This window comes from Equus przewalskii, chromosome 3, assembly GCF_037783145.1.
Source record: "Equus przewalskii isolate Varuska chromosome 3, EquPr2, whole genome shotgun sequence".
NCBI classification, from domain to species: domain Eukaryota; kingdom Metazoa; phylum Chordata; class Mammalia; order Perissodactyla; family Equidae; genus Equus; species Equus przewalskii.
Window position 1 is genome coordinate 3,712,291 of NC_091833.1, and position 19,467 is coordinate 3,731,757.

The following is a 19,467-nucleotide window of genomic DNA, read 5'->3' on the forward strand; positions in this document are numbered from 1 at the left end:
GGCGGTTACTGTGGACATGGCCTGCCACCAGGCTAGGGAAGATATTTCTTTTAGTAGCCAGTGCCATGTTTCTTTTGTCCATAATCAGCAAGTTCTCTGGGTTCAAACTCCAGAGAAGGTCCAGCCATGGGGGTCTGAGACCTTTCCTCGTCACCTCACTGCCCAAGCAAGAGCAGGGTGCCATCGTTGGCTCCCTGCCTCAGGCGTCCATTGGCAGATGGCTCTGTCTCCATGGCACAGCTCGGATTCTAGAGCAGCTTTCTTAAGCTCAGCACTATTGACGTCTGGGGTGGAGGATTCTTTGTTGTAGGGGGATGTTCTGTGCCCTGTGAGACACTTAAGCACATTCTTGGCCTCTACTCGTTAGATGCCAATAGCATCTTCTCCTCTCCCCCAGTTATGACAACCAAAAACACTTCTAGACATTACAATGCCCCTTAGGGGTGGGCAAAATCACCCCCAGTCGAGAGCCATAGCTCTAGAGTGAGAAAGCACCTTCACTCCCACCATCCCTTCTGAACAGTGTAAGAATTCTGGCAGAGAGCTTAAATAAGGAATGGTTTCCCTTTTTACCCGGTGTTCACTGAGGTTCAGAGAGGCTGAGTGAGCTCCTCTAGGCCAAACAGGAGCCCAGTGGAGAAGCCAAGCCACAGGCCTAGACCTGCTTGGTATGATTCTAGCTCTCCTATAGGTAATGGGCCTCTCTCGCTGGTTCACCAGCGCCTCTTCAGCTTGCCCGCTCTCACGCTCCATCTTCTCACACATGTCTACACTGCCAGCTTTACCCCATGACACAAGGGCCCTGGCACCACTAACCTGTCTGTGTTTACCATGGCAGAGTCCTTGCCATGTCCTTGATCATCATTCGAGGGACCGTGGAGAAGAATGAGGGTCGTCTAAGGTGAGTCAGAGGTTGACTGTCTTACTTGGGTGTTAATGAGTGTTCCAAGAAGCGATTTCCAAACCGGGTTCAAGGAAACCCTCGGAGCTCCAGCAGGTACCTCCGGGTCACCGTTTGGGCCTGGAGAGTGGAGAGGGCGGGGAGGGATGAGCTCTGGGTCTCTGCCTCCAGCTCAACCGAAGCTCTGGTCTCCATCCACAGCGTGTGCTGGGCTTCCACCAAGGGCTCCCCTGGGAGACCAGGTCCTGCAGCTTCAAGAAAGTTTGAAAGCCACTGTCCTAAAGGATGATGCCCCCATAGTCTGTCACATAAGAGACACATTTGAGTCTAAAAAGATGATAGGATATAAGAAACTATAAATATTATAAGAAATAAACTTGGGGGGCCATCAGAAGTAAACTAAGTCTAGCGGATGAGAAGGGGTACAAACGGGTTCTCGGGGTGCTGATGCTGCTAGTCCTTCAGTTTTTGGTTGGGTGGTGGTCACAGAGGTGTGCTCATTTTGTGATAATTCTTTGGGTTACACTAAGGGCTGGTGTCTTGGTCCGTTCGGGCTGCTATGACAGAACACCACAGACCGGGCAGCTTCAGTGATAAATACTTCTTTCTCACAGTTCTGGAGGCTGGAAGCCCGAGATCAAGGCGCTGCAGACTCAGCGTCTGCAGGGAGCCCTCTCCCTGGTTTATGGACAGCTGCCTTCTCTCTGTCTCCTCATACGACGGGGGCTGGGGAGGGGGCGAGATCCCCTGTCTCTTCCTCTTTTTATAGGGCACTGGTCTCATCCTGAGGGCCTCCCCCCTCATGACCTCATCTAATCCTGATCACCACCCCAGACCCCCTCCTATACCACCACATTGGGGATTAGGGTTTCAACACAGGCATTTTGTGGGGACACAAACATTCAGTCCACAGCAGTTGGCAGACTGCGGCCCACAGGTCAGATATGGCCGGCTGCTGGCTCTGGGAAAGGAAGTCGTATTGGAACCCAGCCACACCCATTCATTTGCACATGGTCCACGGCAGAGTTGAACAGCTGTGACAGAAATTGTAAGGCCTGCGAAGTCTAAAATATTTTCTATCTGACTCTTTAGAGAAATTAAGCTGACTCCCGGGTTATACATTTGTGATACTTGCCCATTTCTGTATATATATTGTAATTTGTTTAAAAAAGAAAATTTTTGAAAAGACTCAAAGATAGAAACAGAGTCTCATTTTAGAGATTAAACGACTTAAAAAGAGGTAAACTCACGAGGCAGAGAGATCCCTCGCGCCAGAGCTTTCAGCCCTTGTGTGGTGCCGCATCTACACATGTGCATCTGGGAGACCCTAGAGATGCCACAGGCCTCCAGGGCGGATCCAGACAGAGGCCCTGCTCTTCCACTCCTCTGGCTGGGTTTGTAATGGGAGCATCTTCTGACGGGGTGGGCTGGAATGGGGATGAAGGCTGCAGAAGGCTCTTGTTTGCTCACCATGGATGAGGGAAACAGCCTGTGAGCCAGGCGGCCTGAGACTTGGGGCCTGAGGATGCTGCCAAGGGCAGGCCAGGAAGCGTCTTGGGACAGAGACAGCCTCTGCTCACAACACAGGGCCACCGGGAAGGGGGTCAAGCTGGTGCATTTTGCTCTCTGTTAAACAAAGTTGGAAACTGATGAGTTCCTCCAGTGGCTGGTCCATGCTAGCCTAGTGGGGACTGGAGATCAGAGGTGAGTGACAACGTGCTGTTGACGAAGAGGGAGCACTCATATGCGAGAGGGTTGGGCTGGGAGCTTAGCGTGCACCCCTCACCAGTCCTCACGGCCCCCTGGTTGGGGCCATGGGGCACAGCCATGCTCATCTTTCCATTTTACAGTGAGGACATCGAGATTCAGGGAGGTCAAGTACTTTCTCTAAAGGTGCAGCTGGAGAAGCCTGCAGGAGCTGGGAGAGTGGGGTGTGCTGAGATGCTGCATTCCCGCACAGAAAACAGGGCATTGTGTACCAGCTGTTCTCGAAGGGTTCAGGCCCCACAGCGAGCAGCTTTGTTGCAAAGCCTGAGAGAAGTGGCAGCTCCTACTGTGTCAGTCCTGTGCCCTTAGGGACTGTGATGCAAATTTCACACCTGACAGAAACCAAAGAGCTTCTTCTTTGGGGATCATCTCAACAAGCTCAAACCCTTCCAAAGGCAGTCAGGAGACCTGACTTGGGCATTGACTTCTCCCTGGAGTATGCCTCTAGGCCAAGAGTTAGCGAAAAGCAACGTAGGGAGCAGTGCACTGGGGAGACGGACCCTCTACACCTACTATTCGGATTATGAGGTGACGGAAGAGAGAGCCAAGTTTGCTGTAAGAAAAATACTAGGAAAGAGAAGTCCAGAAGAAAGCTGGGTAGTTTTCAGAGGATATATACTTTAGATTTCATGACAAAATGTATCAAAATAACAGAAATCCAAGGCACACATCTGTACTCCCATCTGCCCCTGGGTGGTGTCAACTCTTACTGCTGCCCATTTGAGGAGGAGCTCTGGACCTCACCCTCTGACCCTAGAGAAAGCTGAGAGCTAATGGTGGGCGGCCCGAGAAGGCCTAGGCCACAGAAGTGGGGGAGTGGGCTTAGCTGCGGCAAACGGGAGGCGGCTGGGACAGGAGCCATCTGTGTTCTCAGTTGGAAGGGAAAGAGATGGGCTTTCCATTGACAGTAGTGTTATAAAGTTGCCTACTCCAATAAATGAATTTACAGTTGTATTTATCATTTGGAACAAGTCTCTTTAAAGAAAAATGGCAATTCAATGTGGTAGTACATGAGGCACATGGATATGAGGAAAATTGTGATGATGATACACAAAAAAGTGGCCAAAATTTGGGATACACTATTGTACATCAGGATGCCTCTGGAACAGGCCAGAGAGAAGACAGAATGAGCCTGTAGGTCTGTAGGCATTTCTAAAACAGTGTCTGATATAACAGAATTTCTGACCACTTCAAGTGATTTCCTGGGCAATGAAGTTCAACCAGTGCCCAACAAATTGCCTTTTTGCATAAAAGGCCCTGGAGAATGCATTAGAGCCCAGAAGCTTTCCCATGAGTTAAGAACTATAATTTGATAGATCTGTGGTCCTCCACCTAGCCCCCGACCCAACCTTCTCTTTCCTTCTCTGTACAATGCAGCTTCTCCCTGGCAGAAAGAGAACATATGTGAGTTGTTGCGTATTTTTCTGGAAACCTGCTCCTGAACTGTAGTCATAACTCCTGGTAACAACCCATTCCTGCAGCTCAGAGATCTTTTATAAGCCTATTTTAGGCAGTTGATTATTGCCTGACTAATAATAGGGACTCGTTTCGTCAAAGAATAGACTGGAGGAGATAGTGTAAATCGTAGCATGTAATTGCTCAGTGACTGCCATCGGAAATTCCTAGCTCCTGGAGTAAGAGCCTCTCTTAGGTGCTCCGAGCTATTTTTCACGTAATAATAATTAGGCTGTGAGGAAGCAAGCAGAGAAACCCACCCAGAGAGCAAACTTAAAAAAAAAAGAAAGAAAGGAAAAAGAAGGGAAAAAGCCCGCAATTCTGAAACATCTGTTGGTTTCCTTCACACCGCCTGGGGAGGGGAAGTTCAATCGGAACCCAGGGGGACGCTTGTCCTAGTCAAGCGTTCAGAGCTTGAATCAGGCGGCTTGGCTGGTCGGGAGTGGGCAGCTGAGGGATGAGCACATAACACCTTTGAGATGGGCAGTGAACGGTGGAGCTGGGGGCCCCCATGAGAGTTCAGAGAACCTCAGTATTCCTCCAACTTACCCCAGCACATGCGCACACACACGAGCACACACTTAGACCTAGAAGGCTATGGAATGAACCCACTGGGATCAATGTCTCTGAACTTTGGGGGTGGCTTTCTACCTTCTGGTGACGGAGCAGCTGCAGCCCAGAAGGTACGTGCAGAAGGGAAGTTCCCTAACACACCCACGCCCTTCCAGCCTCATCACCGCCCTGGACCCCATCTCAAGGGCCGTCACCGATTCTAAGCGTTCGGATGATGAGGAGGTGCTGGCTGACGGTATCAGCTCAGTGTCCAGGTTAATGCCTACGTGGTGTGACGTTTGGACTGCCTGGAATCTACCTGCCAGCAAAATTCTCTCCCACTACCTAGTTCTGGAGCCTGAAATTCTGAAGATATGGCCTCTGATTTTCTGGGTTAGGTGTAGATTCTTCTGTGAATGGAGACTGCGCTCTTTGCATGCTTTATCCTGATAGATGAGGAAACCCTCATTTCACTTTCCTTTCTAGTATGAATGAATGAATGAATGAATGAATTGACTGGCACTTAAATAGTGCCTAAAACATGCTTGCAGTGTTCTAATTAAGCTCTTAACACGTATTAATTCATTTAACCCTCGCAACAACTGCGAGCTAGGAGCCATCGCTGTGCTTGCTTTGCGGATGGGAAGGCAGAGGCCTGGAGAGATTCAGCGACGCGGCTTCATCCAGAGCAGCAGCAGAGCAGGAGTCCAGGCCTCACGGGCTACACTGTCACCCCGTCCCGTGCTGCCTGGCTCACCTTTAGTTTAAAACATAAACATCCCATCTTCCCATTTCCTCTTCCTGGGCAAAGCAGTTCTCTGCCAGTGCTGGGCGTGGCAGGGGCAGGAGCAGGACCGCTCGCTGTTCAGCTGTGCCGATGCTGTAGGTGGAAGGCTGGTGCCCATGGTCCTCTTGTGTCCACAGCATCTCTCAGATCCTCTCACTTCCAGGACTGTGTTTTGTCCCAGCTCAGCCGTCCCCAGCAAGGATCCCCAGGAGGCTCAGTGACTCACTCCTTTAGCTGGTCTTTATTACCCAACCGTGTGTGTCAGAAAATTTCTATAGACCATAAACTTTTAAAAGAGGTACTGAGCTTTGTACTTAGAACCAGGACTCAGACAACCTGGGTCTGCTTCCGGCCCATGTACCAGTGGCGGAGTGTGGGGCCAATCGCTCAGCCTGCCTGGGCCTCAGATCTTCTGTAGAATGGGAAGAAGACATCTTTGCTGACTGAACGAGTGAGCCTTCTCAACTTCTCTCCTACTCACCCTGCAGGGCTCAGCTTGCGGGGTCCCCAGGCTGGGTTGGGTGCCCCTCTGCGGCCCAGAGCCACCTCTCTGACCCCAGAGAGCCTAGGTGGCCCTCACCTCAGCTGCACTGTCATTGCCTGATGACTCTCCTGCTGCCTCCCCACTTTCCCCACTGGACTGGTTCTTCCTGGAGAGAGCGAGTCACTTTGGAACTTGGACAAGGTTTTATTTATCTTTGGAAACACCTAGCTGTCAGCTGATGGTTATTTGTCCTTTAAGATTTAATTACAATTGGTTGGATCCCCCAGCATTGATGAGAAACCTAACCCCACCCCCAGTATCTTTAAGGATTCTTTTGTTTCATCTATTCCTCTCTTGCATCCAAATTCCTGCTTCTCCTGCATTCTTGATTTCTGCTCTCTGTTTTATAACTTCACTCACTAGCCTAAGGTTAGCCCCCATTCAGCAAAAATACATCTGGTTAAATATGAATTTCAGATAAACAATGGATAATTTTTTTAGTAAAAGTATGTTGTATATAGAAATGGGAACATCCTTATACTAAAAAATCTTTCATTGTTCATCTGAAATTCAGTCTAACTGGGCACCCTGTATTTCACCTGGCAACCCTATGGGAGCCCATCTTGACATGATGTCAGCTCTCAAAGTAACATCAGCTCGAGATCAACATGCACGACGGAGCTTGGGGGAAGTGGAGAGGCAGTCATGTCCCAGACGGCAGAGCGAGCAACCTGACGTTGGACGTCGTACGCCCTGTTCCTCAGTGTGCCTTGGCTGTTCTCAAGACAGGGGAGCTTCTGCTCCTGCCGTGGAGCTGGGCCCCACCTCTGTGCTGTGTGCTGGTTGTCTGCAAACCTAAATATCTGTTGCTCTGTTAGGTAGGGACCCAGTCTCTGCCGTGTGTGCCCGAACTAAAGCCCAGGTGCCCCTCGGCGCTCGTGACACCTCACCAGCTGGAGCGCTGTCCTGGACAGAGGGCTGTGAATGCTGGGCTCCACGTGGGCAGCCTGAGGCTGCCCTGCGCTCCGAGCCAACGGTTCTGCGCTGTCGGTCGCTGCGAAGGCCCAGAATTTGACCTGGTTACAGCGACAACTGCAGTTTGCGTGCAGAGGTGGCTGCTGTCAGATTTGGTTTTGTTTGGTTTGTTTAAAGTGGTCATTTTATTGTGGGCCGCAACATTTATAACCCCACAGCGTCAATACAGAGGTCTTTTTGGTGGATGTTTGGTGAGCGGTGAAATGAAGCTCTGCAGAGGAAAGCGGGGAGCCAGGGGAGGCGGAAGGAGGCGGCTGGGGGGCGGCACTAGACGCGTGTCCATCAGGGCACAGCCAGAGCTGGACAGGCCTGCAGGGGCCTCAGCAGAGCCCTCGGCCAACCTTGACAACTCCCATTTTATAGATAAGGAAACAGGCCAGAGAGGGGACACGTCCACGGGGCACATCCAAGAGTGCGAGAGCCCGCATCTCCTGAAGCGCCTGTTCACAGCTCATCAGGCAGCAAGCTGGCCCTGGGGACCCCATCCGTGGTCTGGTGCACCTTCCTCCACGCTGAGGACACCAGGCTGTGTTAGTCTGCTGGGATCACCGTGACAAAGCGCCGCAGACTGAGGGCCTCACACAACAGACACGCTTTCCCTCATGGTTCTGGAGGACGGGAGTCCCAGCTCCAGGTGTCGGCAGGCTTAGTGCCCGCGGAGGGCCATGTGGACGGCCCTTGGTGTGGAGACGGCCGTCCTCTCCCTGTGCCTTCACACGGTCTGCCCTCAGGGTGCATTTGTGTCCTAGATCCTCCCTTACAAGGACCCAGTTGCATTGGATCAGGGCCCACACACATGACCTCATTTTACGTTAATCACCTCTTTAAAGGCCATGTCTCCAAAGACAGGCACTTCTGAGGCCGGGGGTTAGGCGTTCGACATACGAATTGTGGTTCGACAAATTCAGTCTACAAGGCAGACAGTGGCAGTGTGGGACACCCCTCGGAACGCTGCCAGCGCCTCGCGTCGCCCCCGTCTGCCCCTGCTTCTCCACCTGCAGGTCCTCTCTGTCGGAGGCTTCGCCGCGGGAAGGCCCAGGAAAGGAGCGCCTCCCTGCTGCAGCCCTGGAGCAATGCCCAACAGGCCTGGTGTGCAAGGACCCCAGCTCTCTCACTCCCGGGGGAATGGGTCTGAGATGCGTGCTCTGCGCTGGCCCGGAGTCCCCAGCGGGATCCAGCTCTGGTTCCCACAGCAGTGCCCTGCTCACTCGTGCGTGCCGTGCTGGCTTTGTCCCTTCCTTGTCTCCCTCCACTGCGCCCTACAGTCTGCCTAAAATCCTCTCCCAGGTAAACGACTTGCATTCGAACCTTTGTCTCAGGATCTGCTTCTGGGGAACCCAACTGAAGACAGAGAGAACGGCCACGTTTGCCTTTCTAAAACAGATGACTTCCCCTGCCTCAGTTTTTGCTTTCTTCCTCCCTCCATCCCCCTTGTCTCTGTCTCCTTTCCTTCCTTTGACAAACAGTTATTTGTCCCGTGGACCAGCGCCTGAGCCACTGCTGGGACCCTAGCAGCAAAGAGGCAGGGTCCTCGCCCTCCTGGCTGGGTGGGGAAGGGAGGCCTGTGTGACGGCACCGTCACGGGCGTCAGGGCCCGCTGGTTGGAAGATCAGGGGCAATGTCTCTCTCTCTCGGCCTCTTGTCTTATAAGGCCACCTATCCTCCTGGATCAGGGCTCACTCTTAGGACCCCATTTAACCTTAATTACCTCCTTATAGGCCCTGTCTCCAAATAAAGTCATACTGGGGTGAGGGCTTCAGCAAATGACTTTCCCACCCAGGGACAAGCTGCAGCCTCCTAGGCAAGGCAGAGGTCAAAGGTAACCTCAGCCCCCCACTCCCAGCAGTCTCTGGCCCAAGTCTCACGCTGTGGCAGCTCCCTCATTGCCCCAGACCCAGTGGCCAATAAATCTTCCCCACTTGGGCGGGAAAGGGCAGATCTGGAAGAAGAAGTGATCCTCCTGTTGGGATTCAGGCTACGCAGCAGCCACTGAAAAAGGGATTTTGATGCCAGAAGTCTGGGTTGTGGCTGTGTGGGGCTCCTGCCAGATGTCACAGAGTGGTGGCTTCATTTCAGAAAATGATGTAAAGGAAAGCAAGTAACAAGTCAATGTTTCTCTTCCTTAGGGAAAGAAGTACTGTTTATTGAATGTCTTCTGTGTCCTGAGCTTGGTGCTGCAAAGTGACAACCAATTGGCCATATACAACCAGCAGATGTTTCTTAGATCTGTTCAGCACTTAAAAGAATTTGAGTTAATATCTAAATTTTTAGGAATTTCATGTGAAAGTCTGAATTTTCAGCCTCCTGACAGATCGGAAGCTCTGGCCACATTGAGACTGCATCTCTCCCTAGCACCATTGGCTGGGGCTGGAGGAAGCCAGCCTCCAGATTGGCCATGTGAGCTCCACTTTGCCGCACTCCCCACCACTGCCTGTTATCTCCAATATTCCTGCCCTAAACATGCGCTGGGAGCTTCATCTATTGATCTGCTTGGATTCTTATCATCACTTATCAGGTGGGGTATAGACGGAATTGTGTCATCGCCCCCTGAACTGATTTGTTGAAGGCCCCACCCCAGTGCCACTGTGTTTGGAGACAGGGCCTGTAAGGAGGTAATTAAGGTTAAATGGGTCCTAAGAGCGAGGTAACCCAATAGGATAGGTGGCCTTATAAGAAAAGAGGATGAGAGAGAGACATTGTGAGCGTGCAGTGAGGCAGCGGCACCCACCTGCCAAGAGGGGTCCTCAGAGTGAGCCCACCCTGCTGGCACCTTGACCTGGGCCTTCCGGCCTCCAGGACTGTGAGAAGTACCTTCTGTCGTGTCCGCCGCCCAGTGCCTTGTTTTGGCCGCCCGCGCTGACTCAGCAGAGGGTATTTTCAGTTAGTCTTCCAGACACGAAGACTGAAGTCAAGATGCCGAGTAACTTGCACAAGTAGGAAGTAGCACAGCGGGGGTCAGAATCCAGGTGTTTCTGCCTCAAAGCGAGCTGTCCTTTGCGGGCTTAGGGCCCAGTGAATTCCAGGACCCCTCGAGGCTCGCAGCCCCCACAGCGGACCACGGGCCTGTCCTCTGCCTCTTCCTCTGTCCTCCTGGGCTTGTTATCCTGGAAGGCCTTGCCGTTCCAGCCTCTACACCTCTGGCTTCCGGGGCTGCCTCTCCCAGGGAACCCTCTCCAGCCAGTGACCTTGTAACCATCACCAAATGCCTGGCTTAGATGCTACCTCCTCCATGAGGCCCTCCTGATCCCTCTGTCTGGCTGGCTTGCCCCCCAGCCCGCAATCAGCACTTTGCAGTGCTGTGTTTTCACTTTGTGCCCTTCCCGCTTGGCACCTCCCATGGTCACCTGATGTTAGAGATGAGTGGCAAACAACTGCCCCCATGCAGGCAGGGCTAGCTCTCAGCCACTCCAGGATGCCCACGATCAGATAGGGAAACGACTCCAGCCACAGGGCGGGCGCAGTCAACGGGAGAAGCTGGCCGAGCAGAGGACTGGAAGGAGGATGGAGGGGACTGTGGTGGACTGGACTTCAAGCCCTTCTGCAGGGAACAGCTGCTACCTGGATCTGCGTGCCTGTTGCCATAAGGACGTGTGCCCAGGGTGCTCAAATCTCTTGGTTTTTTCAACAGCAGTCAGAAATCCTGATGATCGCGTTTCTAATGTTTCAAGGTTGGCCACGATTTCACATTTTTCTAACATCTGCACAGATCAAGGAAAATACGTCTGGGCCCACGTTACAGATGGTCGCGGATCTGGGTCTAGTTTGTGGCCCCTGTGGTCCTGCCCGGGCTTGTTCTCAGCACCTGGGAAGTCTGTGGAGTGGGAGACGGTGGCTGAGAGCTGCGCTGGGCAGCCACTGGCTGGGCCGCCATTGCTCTGGGGAAGCCAGCCTTTCTTTCCTGGCCAAGCCCAGACGGAGGACAGGGCTGCGGACAGAGCGTCCCGTGCTGAGCCGGATTTGTGACCCAACAGATGACTTGGAGCTTGTGCTAAGTCCTCCTGTGCAGCTCCTGCCAGGGAGGCAGGCGGCACACACCTCTCCTGAAGGCCCTGGGATCCTGACGGAGGCTGCGGTGGGAGGCCAGCGCCCAGGCTACCTGGGTGGGGGCTGCAGGGGAGCACTTCCAGCTGGGAAAGTCAATACCCTCCTCCCCCACTGGCTCCAGGACCCCCTTACAGGCGTGCCCTCTTTGAGCTCTGGAGGCCATGGACTTGGTCGCTTGCAGACGATTTGGGTTTACAAGGATTTCGCAGCCAAATCTGCGCAGCGAGCCTTTCAACAGAGCACTCACACAACCGATGATGGGGAGAAACGCAAAGCAGGCTGGAAGAACAGCCTTGCTTGCTCCAGTCCCTGGCCATCTGGAGAAGGGACTGCTTGGCACAGCGGGGCTTCCTTGGCCTGGCTGTCCAACCTCAGAAGGGCTGGAGTGTGCCTGGAAAAAGCCCCCAGGAGGTGAGATGCCAGGCGGTTTTCCGTGTGCAAGTGAAAAGGCTTGTCCTCCGAGCTCTGCAAAGTCCCTCCTGGTTCTAACTCTCTAGGAGTCTGTTACCCAGATGTCCCTTGAGCTGTAAGAGGCTGGAGTGCCCCAGGGAGGGGGCAGGGTGTGAGAGCTCCTGCCTCCCCACTCCAGCTACGCCCGAGCAAGCACAGCCTCTTCCCCCACACCTCCAGGGAGCACGGCAGGGCACTCAGCCCAGGCCTGGTGCGGGGAGAGAAGGCCAGGCCAGCCCACTACAGCAAAGCCACAGACAGAAACAGGGCAGCAAGCAGATGACAGAAGGGGCTCTGGAGTCAGGTGGACCTGGAGCTGAGTCTCTAGTGGTCCCATAACCAGATCCCGTGGCTGTAGGCAAGTGATCGAACTGTTCGGTGTTCCAGTTTTCTGTCGGGGGATCATGAAGGACCTACCTCCTAGGGGATGGTATAAGCCAATCCGCGTCAAGTGCTTGGCACAGTGCCCGATGCACAGTAAGCGCTTAATAAATGGTGCTGCTACTATTAAAACCCATTCAGTGAGGCAACTTTGAAAGACTGATATGGCTGTATTTAAAAGGTGCCAGCTCAGCTTTGACTCTGCTGATAACTTCACTGGGGCCAAGAATCTGTTGTAAGAAAATCATATTAACCATTCGGGACCCACCGGTGGCATAGTGGTGAAGTTCACCCACTCGGCTTCCTCGGCCTGGGTTCACGGGTTTGGAAACTGGGTGTGGACTTATGTACCCCTCCTCAAGCCATGCTGTGGCAGGCATCCTAAATACAAAATAGAGGAAGATTGGTACAGATATTAGCTCAGGGACAATCTTCCTCACCAAAAAAAAAAGAAGAAGAAGAAGAAAAAAAGAAGGAAAATAATACTAACCATGCAAAAATGCTTTATCTACAAAGATGTTCACCGCAGCGTCCTTTATGGTAGTGAAAAGTTGCAATAACAGAAATGCCCAACCATGGGGGATGGTTACCGTTAAGAGTGATCATCTATTTTCCATTTATTGAGTGCCTTCTATGCTACAGACACTAGACACACAAGATCTCATTTAATCCTCAAAGTAGTATTACTACCTCCATTTAAGAGATGAGGAAACTGAGGACAGAGGGAAGTCCCCAGCTGGGGGTCATGGGTGGGGTTTACCCCGATCTAGTCACCAGGCACAGATGGGTAGTCGGTGGTGGTCTGAGGGTGGAGGAAGCTGGCAGGTATTATCCACCCGAGCACCTTCTCCCTAGGAGGTGCCTCTCAATGGCTGTTGAGACTGATGGAAAGCCATGGAAAGTGCGTAGGATGAGACCAAAGCATCAGTGGTCAGAGCTGAGCTCCGGAGGAGGAAGCCAAATGTGGGCATCTGTTCGGTGTGCTCGCCCTTCCACCAACCAATGGTTCAGATTGAACTGACCTCAACCAGAGACTAAAGGCAGAGATGTCAGAAGAGTTGAAGGAGTCACAAGGGCTGTGCTGAGCCCTCCTCCCCTGGAGATTTGCCCTGTTATCACCCCTAGGGCTGAAGGGAAGAGGAGGGAAGTAGTGTTTCACAGCCCAGGGAGATATAGAACCGGAGGAGGGGCCACCTGGAGGGAGTTGTCATCACGAAGGGATATGGCTTCTAGCAGAGACACAGCAAAGAAGCGTGGAAGAATGGAGAAGAAATACCGCAGCTTCTCTTTCTTCCCACCTTCTGATGTCCTGCTGGAGCCTCCTGTCAGCCATACCCAGCCAGAGCCAGAGGGCAGGGGCGTTCGGATAATGCACTGCACAGGGGTTAGGCTCCCAGGGCAGAGAGCAGAGCTGAGAACAGATCTGGGAGGACAGCCTGCAGAATCGCTAGCACCCACTAACACCAGAGCTGCCTTTCTGGGGAATAACAGAGATAACCAGATAGCTTTGAAAGGTTAAAAACACAAACGTGAGGGATTAACATTGAGCTTACAGAATGGAATTATGTCATCACTTATCTCTCCCCCTTCAACCAATGCAGAGCCTGTGATGGCCTGAGGCTACCGGCTGGGGCACATGTTTCACGCAGTCCCTGTTCTCAGATGTTCGTGGTCTGGCTGGGGAGAGAAGGAAGAAAATAAATAAAATAAATAAATTGCAACATGAGTGATGAGACAAACACCAACAGCTGCGTGTGCTAACGTACTCGTGAGCATCGAGAACTGGAGGAAGGGAAGAGGGGACAGGCCAGTCTGCTGGAGGTGGGAGGGGAGCAGAGGCAGTGATCAGGAGACTGGGTTCTGGTCCCAACTCACTGTGGGCCCTTGGAAAGCCACCCCTTTCCTCTGAACTTCAGTTCTCTCATCTGTCAAGCGAAGAGAAGATTCCCTGCCAAGCCATCCTCTAGGATGAGGTGGGGATCAGTGACCAGTGAGCACACAGGTACTTTGGAAAGTGAAAACTCAGCTTGTCGTTACAGGGCGCTAATACTCCCTTGTTTTTTGGTCCAGGACTCCCTGATGACCATGAAGGCCAAAGCTCCCCACGGCGCATCCTCCTCCTTCAGCTCCAAGAGGCTTCCTGGGCTCTCCTAGAACTTGCTCTTTTCTGCAGACTGAGGATGAGTGGGACTCACTGCCCTTGGGGTACTCAGAAGACCTTGGTTGGCTTTCCCTTATGGCCCAGATGTGTGAACAATGACAGTAGCCTCCCTTGGGTTTTTTTTTTATTTATTATTATTTGAAAACTTGGGCTAGGCAAAGGTGGGGGTGGATTGCATGGATTCAAGTCTCTTCTAACTCTAGAACTCTGAAACTCCAAGTTTCTCCACTTTGGGACCACTGGTTTCTACAAAAGTCTGCAACATAATCCATCCTTCTACCCAACTATCCAAATACCATCCATCCACTCATCTATCCATTTCTCATTCATCTGTTCATCATTCATCCATCATTCATTCTTCTATCCATCATCCATTAGCCATCCATCCATATATCTGTCCATCCATCCATCCATCCATCCATATATCCATCTAGTCATCCATCCACTCATCCATCTCTTTCTCATTCGTCTGTTCATCATCCATCATCCATCCGTCCATCCCACCCTCCTCCCTCCATCCGCATATCCATCCATATCAACATAAGCATCAATTGGTGCCTACATATGTCCAGTCCTGTGCTAGTATCCATGAGTAGAGCAAGGAGTCCTGCCCTCAAAAAGCTTCTCGTCTAGCAAAGGCACTATGAAAAGTTCAACAAGAGTCAGAAGCAACTAGAAAACAGAATGAAAGTCACTGAGTAGTAAGTAGTTCCAACAGGAGAGGTTAGGGAGAGAGTGAGACACCAGAGACTGCCAGGGAAGAGGTGGGCTTCCCAGGGAAGTGGGATCTGGCCAGAGCCTTGGAGAAGAGAAGTTTCAGCTTGATCCTGAGCTCTTGAGGTCAGGGACTTGCGTGACCTGTGGTTCCCCATCCTAGGCTGGGCCTGAGGACAAGTGGAGAAGTCTTCTGTGTGGAGAGCATGTTCCTGGATCAGCTTTGGTTCCCTGTCTAGCCAGGAATTCTGCTCACATCTCTCCTTGGGCTGGAATTCCAGCCCCTGCTCCACTGACCAGCCCCAGGACTGCAAACATATTTTAAGCTCTCTTTGGAAACAAGGAGTAGGAGATAGGGGCTAGAAGGTGCAGAACAAGAATCCGGCTTGCACCACTTCATCATTAGTGCTTACAAAATAATAATTGTTCCTTTGAAAAGTGCCAACCTGGAGGCACTCTCAAGGAGTTGCCCCACACGTTGAGGGCTGACCCCCTCTCTGCCTGGCAAATGTACTTTCTGCTTTTCTAGCTGGGCCATAAATAACCCGGCCACCTCTAATTTGGCCTCCAATACCCTGACCAGCCATGATTTATTCACAGACCAAAACAGGCATCTCTAATTTGCTAACCAATCGCTGCAATTCTGGCCTCGCCAACCAATAATTCTGCCATCTCTAATTTGCCAATAAATAATTCTACAGCCTCAAATTTACTAACCAATAATGTGACCAATTTGCTGACCAATGGTTGTGTCAAGGCATAATGGTGCCCCTAGCAGATGGTAATTTGCTAAGCAATATTCGGACCTTTCCCCCTTCGGCAATAAAGAACCCTCGCAATCTTTGAATTCCAAATCTATTACTTCCCTCAGAAGGATGCTGCAGCCAGCGGGGTTGCAAAGTGCCCTCCACAAAGCTTGCACTTACCTCTGCATTCTCTCTCGAGGTCCTGGAATCATCGTTAGTATCTTGGAATCTGAGAGATCCCCCACCTTGCTCATTTTACAGATGGAGATATCGAGACCCAGAGAGAGAAAGTGACTCATCCAAGATCACACAGCAAGGCAGTAGCAGAGCTGAGACCACAACATAGGTCTCTGTGCTGCCAAACCAGTGCCCAAGCTACCCCATCTTGGTAAGTTGACTTCCTTCCTCAGGGTATTTACACCAAGGAGCAGGTTGACTCTGGCTGGGCTGGCTGCCACAGGACCTTGGTTTGACTTCAGCCAAGTTCCCCCCGTGCCCGAGAGGGAGGAAGCTGACCTTGCTGACCCTACCACCTAGGGGGTCTGAGAGCTGGACAGGAAAGAGGATTTTCTGTGCCACACAGAGGACTTGGCCCCATTTCAGCCCCAGGAAATGCTGGCTCTCAGCAGAAACCAAGAGCCAAATCCACACCCCCTGCAGGAGCTGGCACCCACGTTTCCCGGAATGAGTAGGAGCAAGAGTTCAGCACAGCAGAGCGGAGACCTCTCCTTCCAGCAGGTTCTGGGGACCCAGGCTGGGTGGCCCCATGGAACGTAGGAGAAGCCTTAGCACAGAGACACCTCGTGACATCGGGGGCTAAGGAGAGCCATCTAGAGCAGCATCCATTTCACCCCTCCCCAGGTCAGGCGAGTCTAAGCTGGACCCTCTCAAATCTTTGTGCGACTGGGAAAGATAACACTTAATTCAGCTGCCTCTGCCCCTCCTCTGAAAAGGACTCTTTGGCTCATTTTTATGCTCACGGCTCTTTTCAGATATTAAAGTGAATTAAAGCCAAAAACGCTTTGAAGATTTGAGGGAGAATTCCTTGGGATGCCAGAATGTGCCTGGAGCCCCTCGAACATCATCCACTCAGCCTCATGTGATTTGTCTTGAGAGGAGGGTGACTGGTGATGGGGGTGGGGGACCTGCAAGCTGCACGGGGACCCTGAGGCTTCTTCCCTTCAGGGACACACCCCTGCAACCCCGATGCCCTGGGATCAAGGCCGCCTCCAATACGCTGCCAAATGCGGGCCGTGAGGGGAACGGAGCAGGTGGAAGTAAGCACGAAGACAAGGCGCAGAGAGAGGGAGACGCAGGGGCTCCGCGTCAGCACAGACGCCTGGCTCAAAGGGCCAGCTCAGGACGGACTGCAGTTCACTCTCTTGGGTGTGGCGACTGCTCCTCTCCACCTTCTCAAGGACCAGAGCAGGTGAGAATGACAAACTGGAGCAACCAGGCTCTGCTTAGATTCAAGGGAGAGCTGAGGGCAGATGGGTAGGTTCTAGTATATTCTAGAAAGGATGACAAGGTAAGTTATGTTCCTCATGTGTATCCAATTCCTGTCCTCCTGGGTGGACTCTGAAAACTGAAGAGCTGATGTGGATTTTGTCCTGGGCTAGTGACGGATCTCAGCTCAGATGTCACCTCTCCCAGGCAGAGTGGGTTGTGGGCTACTCTGTTTCTCCTGATTATGGCATTTATTCCCCTTCAAAGCTTCCGTTAGCTCCTTGACTCCTTCCCCGAGGCACTGGGAGCCCTCGAGGCCAGGACCTGTGACCTGTCTGCTGCCTCGTCCATTGTTGCATCTCTAGAACCCAGCACGCGCCGGTCCCGGGGTCAGAGCCCTCGTTGAATGGTTTGATGGTGAATGATCTCTGTCAAGCTTGGAACCTCAGATCTCTATTTAGGAGACAAAGGCTTATGTTCAAGAAGTTCATTAAGGAAAGATGTCAGGAAGCTGGCAGGCAGGATAGGAGGTGAGAAACAGGGAAGGTCAGAAGGCCAAGGCAAGGATGCTTTGTCATGTTGGCCACCGATATGGATGACTGAGGCTGATCCCACAGACCTTTTGGGGAGTCTTAGGACGTGCAGATAAGAACTGCCACGCAGAAGATGAAGCGAGAGCGATGACCCACCAGTTTCCATCCCCTGTGGTCAAGGACATTCTCTTCCAGGCTGTGCATGTGTGAGTACCAAGCACCCCGTGAGGCGGCGTGAGAGGGGCTTGGGGGTAGGGAGCTCCCCCATATGCAGGATGGGTGCTAACGACATGCCCCGTCTGGCAGGTATGAAGATCACCTGGAGCCGCCATCCCCGCCTGACCCTCACCTCCCCCTCACTTCTCAGGAACACATCCTGCCCCGTGCAGGCTCTCACATCCCCCCGACACACTGTGGCTGCTGTCAGCCACTGGGTTCTCGGCATGAGACCGAGTTCCACTCCGCTGGAGCCAGCCCTCAGGGGAACACCTGGAAGAAGAGAGGAGCTCAGGGTTCTGCCTCCGGAGTCGGGTCATTTGTTCCTTACCCCTCTATGCGACCATTTGGCACAGACAGTGGAGGGCGAGACCCTCTCTGGTCCCCACACTCCTGTGGGTCCATCCTTCCAGTGATCCTTACTCAGCATGACTTCCTTGCTACACCCCAGTCTAAATCAGTGCTTCTCAAAGTACGGTCCAGTGCTGGTCCTGGAATGTGTTAGAAACGCAAATCCTCTGGCTCTGGGGGTGGCCCGAGCAGCCTCGCTGCGACAAGTCTTCCACGTGATTCCGATGCGTGCTGAAGTTTGAAGGCTGCTGATGTACAGGAATGCATCCCTGGCTACTCACTCAGCGTGGTGCCGGCAGCCCCCGCGGGAGCCCGTGCACTTGCCCTCCAGGCTGGAGTGGAAGCCCTCTCCGGCGGGAGTGTGGCTGAACAATTGGCAGTGGGGGCAGCTCAGCTAGAAAACACTTTGAAACCCCACCCAGGCCCTGGCACTCCAAAGACCGTGACCCCCAGTCACCTCCAGAAATCACCCCCAGCGCCCCCCGCCCCATCCCAGCCTGTCTCCCTGGGGAGAGTGAGCAGTAACACGAGGGTAAGAGTAAGAAGAATGGGAAAAACAACAGTAGTTACCACTCTTATTGGACACGGAATATGTTACACAATTTATCTTATTTAATCCCCACAAAAATCAGCCCTCTGACGTGGGTTCTGTTGTTATGCCCGTTTCAAAGATAAGGAAGCGAAGGTCCAAGGTCCCAGAGCTCTTGCTGGAGCTGAGCGGCTGGGTTCCCGCAGCTCTGTCTGGCTCAGTGATCATCTCACACTCTCAGACTCTGCTCTCCAATTCTGGACATTGTTGTACACATTACATACATGTGTATACGTGTTTGTGTACACACACCTATATGTATATGCATAATTGTATTCATTCATGTATTCACTTACTTTTTAAACTAGGGAACAAGATTTCAAGGGCAGAATTCAGCTGAACAGCAGAGGGAGGGGGAGACCCAGTGCCATAATCCTATAAAGTGAAGAGACCTCGTCTCCAACCCCACTGCTGAACGTGGCTGTCTCCAGGGAGTGAGGTGGTGCCCCAAACCTTGCACTTATAGACACACAAAATGGTTGAAAAGAGGGCAGTGGGATCAAAAGGAGGAGCAAAGAAAAGGCTGAAGAGCAGAGGGTGGGACTAGCTGTAGGGGTTGATAGGAGAGGGCCTGGGGCACGCGCCAGGAAAATTAGGAACCAGCTCCAAGATGAAAACCGGGGGCCACATGTGCAGAGGCCCACAGGGACCCCACGGGAGATGACTAGCAGGCTGGGCTTGGAGCAGTAGGGAGCAGTGGGGACTGGGTTGAACCACAGAGTGTGAGCCTTGCATAAAGGGGGCGGGCGCTGACTGTCTCCCGCCAACTGGTGCCGTGTGAGAACGCAGCCGTGCTGGATCTTTCCATTTCTGAAGAGAAGGCGGAAATCAGATTTTTAAGCAAAATCTCCCGCT